Source organism: Callithrix jacchus, chromosome 2, assembly GCF_049354715.1.
Source record: "Callithrix jacchus isolate 240 chromosome 2, calJac240_pri, whole genome shotgun sequence".
NCBI lineage: Eukaryota > Metazoa > Chordata > Mammalia > Primates > Cebidae > Callithrix > Callithrix jacchus.
In genome coordinates, this window is record NC_133503.1 from 90,525,085 (window position 1) to 90,539,963 (window position 14,879).

Sequence of the window (14,879 nt, forward strand, 5' to 3'; positions counted from 1 at the left end):
CTCCCCATATACAGCCTATTAGCATATTCTGTCAGTCCTGATGCAAAATATGCATCAACTCTGTCAACTGCTTTCATCTCCAATGATTGCTACAACCCTTGTCTAAACCATGATCATCTCTGTCCAGTCCTACCGTTAATAGCAAACTTCCATTCTTGCCTCCCTCTAATTCATTTCCACAAAGAGTGATATTTGAAAAATGCTTATTGCACCAAGTAATTTTCCCGGCTTAAACTCAATAGTTTTCCACTGCGCTTGGAATAAAATCTCAACACCTTGCCATGGTCAATATCCTAAATGGTGGTCCTTCTATAAACCCATCTCAGGCTACTCTTTCCTTCTCTCAGTTGGCTCTTGTTTCTGTTCCTTTTTCCATCTCAAGGTGTTTATCTGCCTAGTCTTTTCTAGTTAGCTACTTTCCAATATTCAGGTTACAGTTCCCAACCATTAACTCTCCCATTACTTTCTATCAGATTAGCGTTGATTTTCTTCATGGCATATATCACAATTTTTAAATATCTTGTATATTGTCCATATCTATTCTAAAGTCAAATTCCAAAAATAAATGATTCAAATTTATCTTGTTCTTTGCTCTAGTCCTCAATTCTAACACAAGAGCCTAAAGCACAGCCAGTACTTTATAAATGGAATAAATGAAGCATTTAATTTCACAAAAACAGTCACCACAACAAAAGAAAGTATACATAGTTCAAGGCTTGTTGGCAAGCATTTCATACCTCTTTTTCAATTTTACAACAGTTAGCATAACTCTCCCAACCAGAATTATTTGTGTGTCCTTTTCCCTACCCAGGAGTTTGATCCCGGGAGTTTCTTCCATTACAGGGTACATGGTTGTTCTCCTAGGATTCATATTTAGGCTGGCACACGTTACAACAATAAAACATTCAACACAAACTGTTTTCCATCCTGAGTTCATTAAGTTTTATCAATTCTTGACTTGCTCCTTATTTTTGCCCAAGCATGTATATTTAAAATTATATTTCATATATACTTTACCTTCTTAATTCCTACCAAAATCAAAATTATTCTGTATATCCAAAAAAATATTAAAAATGGGACTTGAGAGAACATACAAATAAATGTGCTCCTATTATAGAAAAGAAAATCAAGGCCCAAATAAGTTGATAATGTTTTAGTGGCAGAGTGGACTTCAGAACCTGATCTCTTGATTTTTGGCCTCTTGCTATTTATTTCCATGGTACCAACAGGGTCTTCCCTAGGTAACATGCTTGCCTGGAATTATTCCTAAAAATAAGAAAGAATAATCAAGTATGATTCCACTAGCATCACATAGCGAAAAGAACTGGCTCAAACAAACAAACAAAAAAAATCACATGATGATCTCCTCTCCTATATAAATATCAAGATGGGATCACAAGGCTTGCCATAAGGCCATTAGCAAGAATAAATTCCAAAGACTAATTTTAAGAGTTGTCTTTCAAATAATTTAGAAACTAATTTTTCTACTTGATATTAAACTTTATAATAATGATTGTCACTGTTTCTCAAAATATTATATTAAATTTTATACGTTTACAATTTAGATTGGCTCCCTTTTAAACAACATTTTTGGTTTCCATTAAGCGGAATAAGAAACTCATGTCTTCATAACTTTATCTTTATTATACCTGAAATTATCTACCTAATTTCAGACATTATGCTGCATGTATTTTGTCAAACATGACTCAAGATTTTCCCATATCAAGTCTATATTATTCTTGAAGTACCACACAAATTACTATTTAATACAAGTATTGTACTCGAAGAGTTGAGAAATGTAAAGTAATCCCAGAAATAAACACTCAAAACTACAGGGAGGAAAATACTAACATACTAATAACACAATTACCACTTTATCATTCAATGACTTAGCCAGTTCTGAATTACCCTTGTTCTTTGGCTACTGCTGCTTCATACTACTACTATTTGATCAGTGATGGTACTAGAAGTTACAAAGCTGTCTCTTTAGGCTTGGATAATTTTAAATCAAGTAAAATTATTGAACTTGGCTGGGCATAGTGGCTCACACCTGTAATCCCAGAAAAATGGGAGGCCAAGGCAGGCAAATCGCTTGGGCCCAGGAGTTAAAGACCAGCTTGGGCAACATGGCAAAACCGTCTCTAGAGAAAAGACAAAAATTGTGTTGCAGTGGCACATACCTGTAGTCCCAGTTACCCAAGAGGCTAAGGTGGGAGGATAACCTGAGCCCAGAAGGTCAAGGCTGTGGTGATAAGCACCATTACACTCCAGCCCAGCCAACAAAATGAGACATTGTCTAAAAATAAAAATTTTAAAAATAGGGCCGAAGCAGTGGCTCACCCCTATAATCCCACAGCACTTTGGGAGGCTGAGGTGGGTGGATCATAAGGTCAGGAGTTTGAGACCAGCCTAGACAACAAAGTGAATCCCTGTCTCTACTAAAAATACAAAAATTAGCTAGACATGTTGGTGCACGCTTGTAATCCTAGCTACTCAGGAAGCTGAGACAGGAGAGCTGTTTGAACCTGGGAGGTGGAGATTGCAGAGCCGAGCTTGTGCCACTTCACTACAGCCTGGGTGACAGAGCCAGACTCTGTCTTCAAAAAAAAAAAACCTCAAGGGCGTGGTGGCTCACGCCTGTAATCCCAGCACTTTGGGAGGCCGAGGCAGGTGAATCACGAGGTCAAGAGATCGAGACCATCCTGGTCAACACGGTGAAACCCCATCTCTACTAAATATACAAAAAAAAAATTAGCTGGGCATGGTGGCACGTGCCTGTAGTCCCCGCTACTCAGGAGGCTGAGGCAGGAGAATTGCCTGAACCCAGGAGGCGGAGGTTGCGGAGAGCCGAGATAGCGCCATTGCACTCCAGCCTGGGTAACAAGAACGAAACTCTGTCTCAAAAAAGAAACATAAAACAAAAAACCTCAAAGTAATTTGTGAAGGTTGAAATCAACTTCTTCCAAACTCTTGATAAAGTTGATATTTTGACCTCCTCTCATGAATTGCAAATGTCCCTAACGCACCTACGTAAAGCCTTTCCAGAAGGTTTTTAATGTACTTTGTCCAGGTCCATCAGAGGAATCATTATCTATAGCAGCTATAGCCTTATGAAATGTATTTCCTAAAAGATAAGACTTAAAAGTTGGAAGCATTCCTTGGTTCATGGACTACAAAATGAATGTTGTGTTAGCAAGCATAAAAACTACATTAATCTGCTTGTACATTTGCATCAGAGCTCTTGGGTGATCAGGTCATTGGCAATGAACAGCAACATTTTGCAAGGAAATCTTTTTTCTCAGCAGTAGGTCTCAATAGTGGGCTGGAAATATTTAGCAAACTGTGCTGTCAACATAGGTGCTGTCATCCAATTTGTTTTTCCTTTTGCAGACTACAGGCAGAGCAGGGTTAGCATAATTCTTAAACATGCTAGGATTTTCAGAATGGTAAATGGGCATGGGCTTCAACTTAAAGTTACCAACTGCATTAGCTTCTAACAAGAGTCAGCCTGCCTTTGAAGCTTTGAAGCCACCTCTCCTTTCTAGCTATGAGGCATCTCCTTCCAACAGAAGGCTGTTTCACCTACTTTAAAATCTCTTCTTTCCCATAGCCACCTTCATCAATTATCTTGGCTAGATCTTCTGGATAACATGCTGAAGCTTCTAAATCAGTCAGCATTTGCTGCTTCACCTTGCACTTACAGGTTATACAGACGACTTCTTTCCTTAAACCTTATGAACCAACCTCTGCTGGCTTCAAACTTTAATTCTACAGCTTCCTCACCTCTCCCAGCCTTCACAGAATTGAAAAGAGTCTTGCTCTGGATTAGGCTTTGGATTAAAGCAATATTGTGGCTGGTCTGATCTTCTAGCCAGAGCACTCAAACCTTTTCCCTATAAGCAATAAGGCTATTTTCATACTTATCATTCATGTGTTCAATGGAGCCAAACTTTTATTAATAGTTTCCTTTGGAATTTGCCCTTTGCATTTACAACTTGGCTAAGTAGCATGATAGACCTAGCTTTCGGTCCATCTCCACACCTTCCTCACTAAACTTAATCACTTCTAACTTTTGATTTAAAGGAAGAGATGTGTAACTCTTTCCTTTCACTTGAATACTTAAAAGACACTGAAGGGTTGTAACTGTTCTAATTTCTATATCATTGTGTCTCAGTGAATAGGGAGGTCTGAGCAGAAAAGAGATAATGGGAGAAAAGCCAATTGGTGGTGCAGTCACAATACACTCATTTATTAGGTTTACGGTCCTACAGAAGTGAAGTTTGTTGGTGCTCGACAACCATTACAATACTTAAAAGATCAGTGATCACAGATCACCACAACAGATATAATAATAGTTTAAAAAGGGGCCAGGCATGGTGGTTCACATCTATAATCCCAGCACTTTGGGAGGCTGAAGCAGGCAGATCACTTGAGGTCAGAAGGACACCAGCCTGGCCAACATGGTGAAATCTCATATCTACTAAAAATACAAAAATTAACCAGATGTGCCAGTTTGAACCCAGGAGGCAGAGAGGTTGCACTGACCTACGATCGTGCCACTGCACTCCAGCCTAGGTGACAGAGCGAAGTTCTGTCTCAATAATAATAACAATAAGTTTGAAATATTTTGAATTACCAAAATATGACACAGAGACAGAAAGTGAGCACATGCAGTTGGAAAAATGGTGCTGACAGATTTGCTCAAGGGTTGCCACAAAATTTCAATTTATAAAAATCGTAATACTTGGCCGGGCGCGGTGGCTCACGCCTATAATCCCAGGACTTTGGGAGATGAATCACGAGGTCAGGAGTTCAAGACCAGCCTGGCCAACATGGTGAAACCCCGTCTCTACTAATAATACAAAAAATTAGCCAGGCATGGTGGCAGGTGCCTGTAATCCCAGCTAATTGGGAGGCTGAGGCAGGAGAATCACTTGAACCTGGGAGGCAGAGGTTGCAATGAGCCCAGACCACACCAAAGCACTCCAGACTGGGCAACAGAGCAAGACTCCATCTCAAAAAAAACAACAAAAAAAATAATACTTAAAGTACAATAAAGGAAAGAGCAAGAAAACAAGATATTCCTGTATTCAAGAAAACTGAAAGCATATGTCTACACAAAAACTTGTACATGAATGTTCATACCAGCATTATTTATAATAGCCACAAAAGGAAACAATTCAAAGGTCAATCAACTATGAATAGCTAAGCAAAATACAGTGTATATCCATACAATGGAATATTAAGCCATAAAAAGTAGTAATAAATGATAGAACATGAACTTTACAAAAGACCACATAATTTATTATTTCGTTTATGTGAAATGTCCAGAATAGACAAGTCCATAGAGTCGGTAAGGTAGCTGGTGTAAATAAGCAAACAAGCAACGTAGGTGGTTGTAAGATAGCAGCTGCCAGTGGCTAGGGGTGGTGGCAAATAGACAGTGATTGGTAATAGATATGGGATTTTTCTTGGGGATGAGGAAAATGTTCTTTAATCAGTCTGTGGTAATAGACATTGTGAATACACTAAAACCACTAAAATTTACACTTTAAAAGGGTAAACTTTATGGTATATAAATTATATTTCAATAAAGCTATTATTTAAATAATAATAATTGTGGCTCCAAAAAGGTGGTGTTTCACTCGCCTCCAAAGAAAACAAAAAACAGATACTCACAACATTGCACCTGTAATCCCACCTAATCAGGAGGCTAAGGAGGGAGGATTGCTTAAGCCCAGGAGTTTGAGATCAGCCTGGGCAATACAGCAAGACTCCATATGAAAAAAAGAAGAAGATCCTTTTTCTGAAAAAGGATCCAAGATGGCTGATCACTAACAGCTTGGGATTGTAGCTCCCAGTGAAAGTGCAGAGAGCGAGAGGACGCCACACTTCCAGATGAATTTTCGTCGCTCACGGACAGGAGGATTCCCAGTGGAGGAGCCCCACGGGTCGCCAGCGCAACTCTTGCCGCCGAGCAGCGGTTTTACCCGCACAGTGGTTTTGCCAGCGCCTCGGTGTGGCAGCTCTTTGTGCAGAGTAAACGGGACTGGTTCTCCTTCTGACAGATGTTTGGAGCTCCAGGAAGGCAGAGCCGCTTATTACGGACTCAAGAAGGAAGCCAGACCGGAGATTCCGGGGCAGAAGAGCACCATCGGTCTTATCGCTGCTGTTTTGGCCGGCGCAGTGGGTTGCTCGGATTCCAGTGCTGGGAATCAATGAAGTGGACGTCCACTCAGAAACCTAATTAGAAAGGCAGTAATTGTAAAGACGACAGATGGATAAATCTATAACAAAGGGAAGAAACCAGCCTAAAAAGGCCAAGAATACCCAAAATCAGAACACCTCTTCCTCTACAGGGGATTACAGTTCCTCATCAGCAACTGAACAAGCCCTGATGGAGAAGGACTGTGTGCCATTAACAGAAGTAGGCTTCAGAAGGTGGATGATAAGAAACTTCTGGGAGTTAAAAGAACTTGTTCTAACCCAATGTAAAGAAACTAAGAACTTTGAAAAAAGGTTTGACGAAATGCTAACAAGAATAGACAATATAGAGAGGAATATAAATGAACTGACGGAGTTTAAAAACACAACGCGAGAACTTAGCAAAATATGCACAAGTTTGAATAGCCAAATTGATCAAGCAGAAGAAAGGATATCAGAGGTTGAAGACCAACTTAATGTAATGAAATGAGAAGACAAGAATAGAGAAAAAAGGATAAAAAGGAATGAGTAGTCTCCAAGAAATATGGGACTATGTGAAAAAGACCTAATTTACGTTTGACAGGTGTACCTGAATGTGACGAAGAGAATGAATCTAAGCTGGAAAATACTCTTCAGGATATTATTCAGGAAAACTTTCCCAATCTAGCAAAGCAGGACAATATTCAACCCCAGGTAATAGAGAGAACACCACAAAGATATTCCTCAAGAAGAGCAACCCCAAGGCACATAATCGTTAGATTCACCACGGTTGAAATGAAGGAGAAAATACTAAGGGCAGCCAGAGAGAAAGGTCAGGTTACCCACAAAGGGAAGCCTAATAGACTTACAGCAGATCTCTCAGCAGAAACCCTACAAGCCAGAAGAGAGTGGGGGCCAATATTTAACATCCTTAAAGAACAGAACTTTCAGTCCAGAATTTCATATCCTGCCAAACTAAGCTTCACAATTGAAGGGAAAATAAAATCTTTTATGAACAAGCAAGTACTCAGAGATTTTATTACCACCAGGCCTGCTTTACAAGAGCTTCTGAAAGAAGCATTACACATAGAAAGGAACAACCAGTATCAGCCTTTCTAAGAATATACCAAAAAGTAAAGAGCACCAACATAAAGAAGAATTTACATCAACGAATGGATAAAACAGCCAGTTAACATCAAATGGCAATAACCCTAAATTCTAAATCCCCCAATCAAAAGATACAACCAAAACCTAATGGTATGCTACATCCAGACCCATCTCACATCCAAAGATACACAAAGACTCAGAACAAAGGGATGGAGAAAGATTTACCAACCAAATGGAGAGCAAAAATAAATAAATAAACAAAAAGCAGGAGTTGCAATTCTTGCATCTGATAAAATAGATTTCAAAGCAACAAAGATATAGTGGTAAAAGGATCAATGCAACAATAAGAGCTAACGATCCTAACACCCAGATACATAAGACCCATAAAGAGATTTAGACTCAACGAGACAGAAAATTAATAAGGATATCCAGGACTTGAACTCAGATCCGGAACAAGTAAACTTAATAAATATTTATAGCGCTCTCCACTTTAAATATACAAAATATTGATCAGCCATTTTTAATACCCATTTTTAGAATAAAGCAATATTCCCATTCTCTCTCCCTCTTTTTCTTCCTCTTTCTTCCTCTCCTTCTCTTTTTTTTCTTTCTTTCCTTCTAAAAAAAAAAAAAAGAAAAAAAGAAGAATTTTTTAAAATAAAAAGAAAATCCAAAACAAATATACAGTGCTGAAATGATCACCAGAAATAAAACAGAACTCACATATGAAGATAAGAGAGTTCCTGGGGCCACAGGAATGAAAAAAGACAATTTTCAGAAATGAAAAAACAAATGAGACTTCCACCTTCAAAGGACCCCTCCCCCAATTCTGCCCAGCACAAAGGGCACAGAAAATTTCCTGAAATACTATTTCTACATTGGAAAAAGTGAGATTAAAGTGAACATCCAGCTTTCCCACCATCTTTGGTTCTCTAGTAGGAGATTCGTTCCAGCCATAAACCAAAAGAAGCATCACAAGTGCCTAAAGAGAAATATCTCTGAGGACAGGGAGAAACAAAGAGGACAGACAGCATTATCATCTGCATCACCGAAAATACGGCTCCATAACTGAGCCAAAAGAGATGCTACATGAGAGAGGCTGTTCAGCAATACCACCCTGTAGGAGGTTTGTCCTACACATTTCCAGCACATGAACCCTTAGCCAGCATTCCAACTCTGCTGAGATACATCCTGTGGGATCTCCTCACTTTAGAAAGGACAGCCCTTTGATGGCTTACTAGAGCCAAGGTGAACCTGGACTTAAGCCTTGCCTCCGAGACTTTTTAAGAGATAGGTAATACAAAAACATATAAATTAAGACAACTGAAAGCCAAAAATGTAAGTACAGAATTTTTGTTTATTGTTCTTTGTTTCTATTCTTTGTGATATAAGTTGTCATATCTTTAAGATAATAATGCACTTCAATAAGATGTTTTATGTGAGCCTCGTGGTAACCACATTGTAAAAACTTATAATAAATTCTTTAAAAATAAAAAGTAACAAAGTAAAACACACAACCAGAAAGGAGCACTTAACTGCAAAGGGTGACAGTAAGAAAGGAAGAGAGGAGTAGAAAAACAACCAGAAAATCATCAAATAGTAAATCCTTACTTACCAATAATATCTTTTTTATAGGCAAAAATTGTAATTACTTTTGCACCAACCCAATAACACAATGTAAATGGGCTTGATTCTCCTATTAGAAGGCAGAGAATGGCTGAATAAATGAAGAAAAGAGAAACAACCACATACTGCCCACAAGAAACACACCTCACCAATAAAGGCATACATAGACTAAGGCAAAAGGGTAGAAAAATATATTCCTTGCAAATGAAAACCAAAACATAACCAGACTAGCTATACTTACATCAGATAAAATACACTACAAATCAAAGACTATAAAGAGACAAAGAAGGTTACTATATAATGAGAAAGCCGTCAATCCTGAAATAAGATATAACAATTATAAATATCTCTATCACCCAACATCAGAGCTCTCAAGCATATAAAGCAAACATTGCTAGGCTCAGTGGTTCACGCCTGTAATCCCAGCACTTTGGGAGGCTGAGGCAGGCAGATCACATGAGGTCAGGAGTTAAGAGTCCGGCCTAGCCAACATGGTGAAACTCCAGCTCTACTAAAAATACAAAAATTGGCCAGGCATGGAAGCAAGCACCTGTAATCCCAACTACTTGGGAGGCTGAGGCAGGAGAATCACTTGAACCTGGGAGGCGAAGGTTGCAGTTAACCAAGATTGCACCATTGCACTCCAACCTGGGCAACAGAACAAGACTTTGTCTCAAAAAAAATAAAAAAATAAAAATAAAGCAAACATGAATAGATCTAAATTGCATGCAATACAATAATGTAGGAGACTTTAATGCCCCACTCTCAGTAATAGACAGATGACAGATCACCTAGACAGAAGAATTAACAAGGAAACATCAGCTAAATGATAAACTAGACCTAACAGACCTGACATTTAAAAAACATTCACCCAACCACTGCAGAATACACATTATTTTCATCAGCACATAGAATATCCCTAAGAATAGACATATCTGAGGTCACAAAACAAGTCTGAACAATTTTTTTAAAAAATAGAAATAGCCATTGCAGTACATTGAGCTCCATAGAGACAACGCCAGGGCAAGTGAGAGCTGGATGGGCACTGGGTGACCCTGTGCCTTGCTGAGGAAAAATAAACATGGGCAAAGAAAATCCTAAGAAACCGAGAGGCAAAATGTCATCACATGCATTTTTTGTGCAAACTTGTCAGGAGGAGCATAAGAAGAAGCATCCAGATGCTTCAGTCAACTTCTCAGAGTTTTCTAAGAAGTGCTCAAAGAGGTGGAAGACCATGTCTGCTAAAGAGAAAGGAAAATTTGAAGGTAGGGCAAAGGCGGACAAGGCCCGTTATGAGAGAGAAATGAAAACCTGTATCGTAAAGGAGAGACAGACGTTCAAGGATCACAATGCACCCAAGAGGCTTCCTTCAGCCTTTTTCCTGTTCTGCTCTGAGTATTGCCCAAAAATCAAGGGAGAACATCCTGGCCTGTTCAATGGTGATGTGAAGAAACTGGGAGAGATGTGGAGTAACACTGCTGCAGATGACAAGCAGTCTTATGAAAAGAAAGCTGCGAAGCTGAAGGAAAAATTCTAAAAGGATATTACTGCATATCGAACTAAAGGAAAGCCTGATGCAGCAAAAAAGGGAGTTGTCAAGGTTGAAAAAAGCAAGAAAAAGAAGAAAGAGAAGGAAGATGAGGAAGATGAAGAGGATGAAAAGGAAGAAAATGAAGATGATGATGATGAATAAGTAGGTTCTAGCGCAGTTTTTTTGTTTATAAAGCATTTAACCCCCTGTACACAATATACTCCTTTTAAAAAAAAAATTGAAATATAAGGCTGTGTAAGATTTGTTTTTAAACTGAACATGGTGTCTTTTTTTGTATAGTTAACATGCTACCGAATGTGTCTTTAGACAGCCCTGTCCTGGTGGTATTTTCAATGGCCACTAACCTTGCCAGGTACAGTATGGGGGTTGTACATTGGCATGGAAATTTAAAGCAGGTTCTTGTTGGTGCCCAGCACAAATTAGTTATATATGGGGATGGTAGTTTTTTTATCTTCAGTTGTCTCTGATGCAGCCTGTATGAAATAACTGTTAACTGAATACCACTCTGTAATTACCAAAAAAGAAAAAGTTGCAGCTGTTTTGTTGACATTCTGAATACTTCTAAGTAAATACAATTTTTATTAGGAAAAAATTATAAAAAATACAAAACAATCATATCAAGTATCTTGCTTGTCTCACTACAATGGAATAAAACTAGAAATCAGTAAGAAAACTCTCAGAAACTTTACAAATATGCTCCTGAATGACCAATGAATCAATAACTAAATTAAGAAGGAAATTTAAAACTTTCTTAAAACAAATGAAATTGGGAATACAACATAACAAAATCTATCACATACAGCAAAAGCAGTATTAAGAAAAGCTGAAAGCAATAAATGCTTACATTAAAAAAGTAGGAAAAAAACGTAGAAAGACTTCCAATAAACAACCTAATAATGAACTTCCTGGAACTTGAAAAACAAGAACAAATCAAACCCAAATTTGCAGGAGGACAGAATAAAGTTCAGAGCATAAATAAATGAAATTGAGACTAAAAAAATCATAAAGATCAATGAAATGAAATTTTTTAATGAAAAGTTAAAGAAAATCAACAAACATTTGGCTTGACTAAGAAAAACCTAGAAGACCCAAATAAGTAACAAATTAAAAAGAAGACATAACAACTAGTTCAAAGAAATACAAAGAATCTGTATGAACAACTACACACCAACAAATTCAATAAAATCCAGAAGTGGCTCAATTCCTGGACACATACAATCTACCAAGATTGAACTATAAGAAAACAGAAAATCTCAACAAATCAGTAATGAAACTAGTAAAAACAAAAAGGGTCAAGAGAGTTAAAAGGATATGGGCAAAAGGAGTGTTGCAAAATTAACTCATGCTAAATTATATAAATTGTCAAATTAAAATGTGTAACAATAACTGTGAAACAAAATGTAGTAAGGTCAAGAATTAAAGCCGGGCCGGGCACGGTGGCTCAAGCCTGTAATCCCAGCACTTTGGGAGGCCCAGGCGGGTGGATCACAATGTCAAGAGATTGAGACCATCCAGGTCAACATTGTGAAACCCCGTCTCTACTAAAAATACAAAAAATTAGCTGGGCATGGTGGTGCGTGCCTGTAATCCCAGCTACTCAGGAGGCTGAGGCAGGAGAATTGCCTGAGCCCAGGAGGCGGAGGTTGCGGTGAGCCGAGATTGTGCCATTGCACTCCAGCCTGGGTAACAAGAGCGAAACTCCGTCTCAAAAAAAAAAAAAAAAGAAAAGAATTAAAGCCTGATTTTCATACAGTTGTCTTCATCCTGCAACACAGACATGATATGAACTCCTCAATCTGAGTATCTCAGAGACTGGGTGCAGTGGCTCATGCCTATAATCTCACTCAGCACTTTGAGAGGCCAAGGTGGGAGGACTGCTTAAGCCCAGGAGTTTGAGACCAGCCTAGGAAACACAGTGGGACCCCCATCTCCGCATAAAATAAAAATAAAAAATTAGCCAGGCAGGGTGTAGCACATGCCTGTGGTCCCAGCTACTTGTTAGAAGACTGACTGAGCCCAGGGAGTTGAGGCTGCAGTCGGCCATGATCCCACCACTGCACTCCAGCCTGCGCATTAGAACAAGACTCTCTCTCAAAAAAATAAATAAAATAAATATCTCACAAATATGTGCTAAGAATAGATGAATCAGTGGCTGAACAAATAATTCAAGTTCCAGGTCCATATAAGTAGTCTCATTTCTAAAAGATAAGGGAATATTGCCGGGCACAGTGGCTCACGCCTGTAATCCCAGCACTTCAGGAAGTCAAGACGGGTGAATCACCTGAGGTTGGGAGTCTGAAACCAGCCTGACCAACATGGAGAAACCCTGTTTCTACTAAAAACAGAAAAATTTAGCTTGGCGTGGTGGTACGTGCCTGTAATCCCAGCTACTCAAGAGGCTGAGGCAGGAGAATAGCTTGATTCTGGGAGGCAGAGGTTGCAGTGAGCCAAGATCACACCATTGCACTCCAGCCTGGCCAACAAGAGTGAAACTCTGTCTCCTATTAAATCTTAATATTAAGAAAAGGACATATTAAATCTCCAGTTTCCATGTTATTCTTAATACTAGAAAGTTTGTGAAAATAAAAGTGAAAATATGAGCAAGGTGCAACAGCACAGGCTTCTAGTCCCAGCTACTTGGGAGGCTGAGGCAGTAGGATCACTTAAGGCCGGGATTCCAGCCTAGCCCTGGCAACACAGCAAGACCTCATCAGTAAAAACTTTTTAAAATAAATAAATGAAACAGAATGGCTGTGCATGATTTTAAAATAATCCTTGTACCACTAAATTATTAAATAAAAATAATCCATCTATCTGATTTTAAATAAAAACCTAAAACGGGCCAGCCGTGCTGGCTCACACCTGTAATCCCAGTACTTTGGGAGGCTGAGGCAGGTGGATTCCTTGAGCTCAGGAGTTTGAAACCAGCCTGGGCTACATGGTGAAACCCCATCTCTACTTTAAAAAAAAAAAAGTAGCCAGGAACAGTGGTACATGCCTGTGGTCCCAGCCACTCGAAAGGTTAAGGTGGAAGGATTGCTTCAGCCCAGGGGGCAGAGGCTGCAGTGAGCTGAGATCCACTGCACTCCAGTCTGGGTGACAGAGTGAGACCATGTCTTAAAAAAAATAAAACACCTAAGATGTGATACAATACACGGCACTTCTAAATCAAAATGTAAAACAAGTTATACAGATCTGTCTAAATAAATTATTCACAAAAACTCATTTCAAGGTGCCCTGACTATAATGTAGAAGGTTACCAAAACAATAATAGCAGCACCACCTTATCAAATAAACTGTAGACGTCACCAGCCACTTCTGTCAGAAGATCTATAATCATGAAGCATAGTGGTACACACCTGTAATCACTGGGAGGTTCAACTAAGCCCAGGAATTCCAAACCAGCATGGGCAATATAACAAGTTCCCACCTCAACAACAACAAAAAAACAGCACCGGGCCTAGTGGTTCATGCCTGTAATTCCAGCACTTTGGGAGGCCGAGGTGGAAAGATCACTTGAGGCCAGGAGTTCCAGACATGCCTCATCAATATAGTGAGAACCTGTCTCTTTTTATTTTAAAATGTTTTAACTAGCTGGGCCTGGTGGCTCACACCTGTTTGGGAGGCTGAGGTGGGCAGATCACCTGGGGTCAGGTGTTCAAGACCAGCCTGACCAACATGGAGAAACCCTGTCTCTAGTTCAAATACAAAATTAGCCAGGCATGATGGAGCATGCCTATAATCTCAGCTACTCAGGAGGCTGAGGCAGAAGAATCACTTGAACCTGGGAGGCACAGGTTGTGGTAAGCCAAGATCACGCCATGGCACTCCAGCCTGGGCAACAAGAGCAAAACTCCATCTCAAAAAAAAAAAAAAAAAAGTTTTAATTAAAAAGCAGTAATAGGCCGTGCGCAGTGGCTCAAGCCTGTAATCCCAGCACTTTGGGAGGCCGAGGCGGGTGGATCACAAGGTCAAGAGATCGAGACCATCCTGGTCAACATGGTGAAACCCCGTCTCTACTAAAAATACAAAAAATTAGCTGGGCATGGTGGCTCGTGCCTGTAATCCCAGCTACTCAGGAGGCTGAGGCAGGAGAATTGTCTGAACCCAGGAGGCGGAGGTTGCGGTGAGCCGAGATTGCACCATTGCACTCCAGCCTGGGTAACAAGAGCGAAACTCCATCTCAAAAAAAAAAAAAAAAGTAATAATAAAATTAAAAATCTGTTATCAGAACCATCTATTACTACCCAATAAAATTAAATTGACAAATAAAAATCTTTCTATTAGGCACATACAACATTAGGTTTATCAACTTTAAGAACAAACACTGGCTCAAGCCTGTAATCCCAGCACTTTGGGAGGCCAAGGCAGGCATATCACAAAGTCAAGAGATCGAGACCATCCTGGCCAT

At 39.4% G+C, this 14,879-nt stretch overlaps 1 protein-coding gene and 1 pseudogene across 26 annotated transcripts in view; one reads left to right on the forward strand and one right to left on the reverse strand.

Annotated features, from left to right (window-relative positions):
• Positions 1 to 14,879, reverse strand: part of DMXL1 (Dmx like 1) — a 193,201-nt gene that overhangs the window by 173,296 nt on the left and 5,026 nt on the right. The window lies entirely within an intron of this gene.
• Positions 9,998 to 10,609, forward strand: LOC100391410 (high mobility group protein B1 pseudogene; annotated as a pseudogene).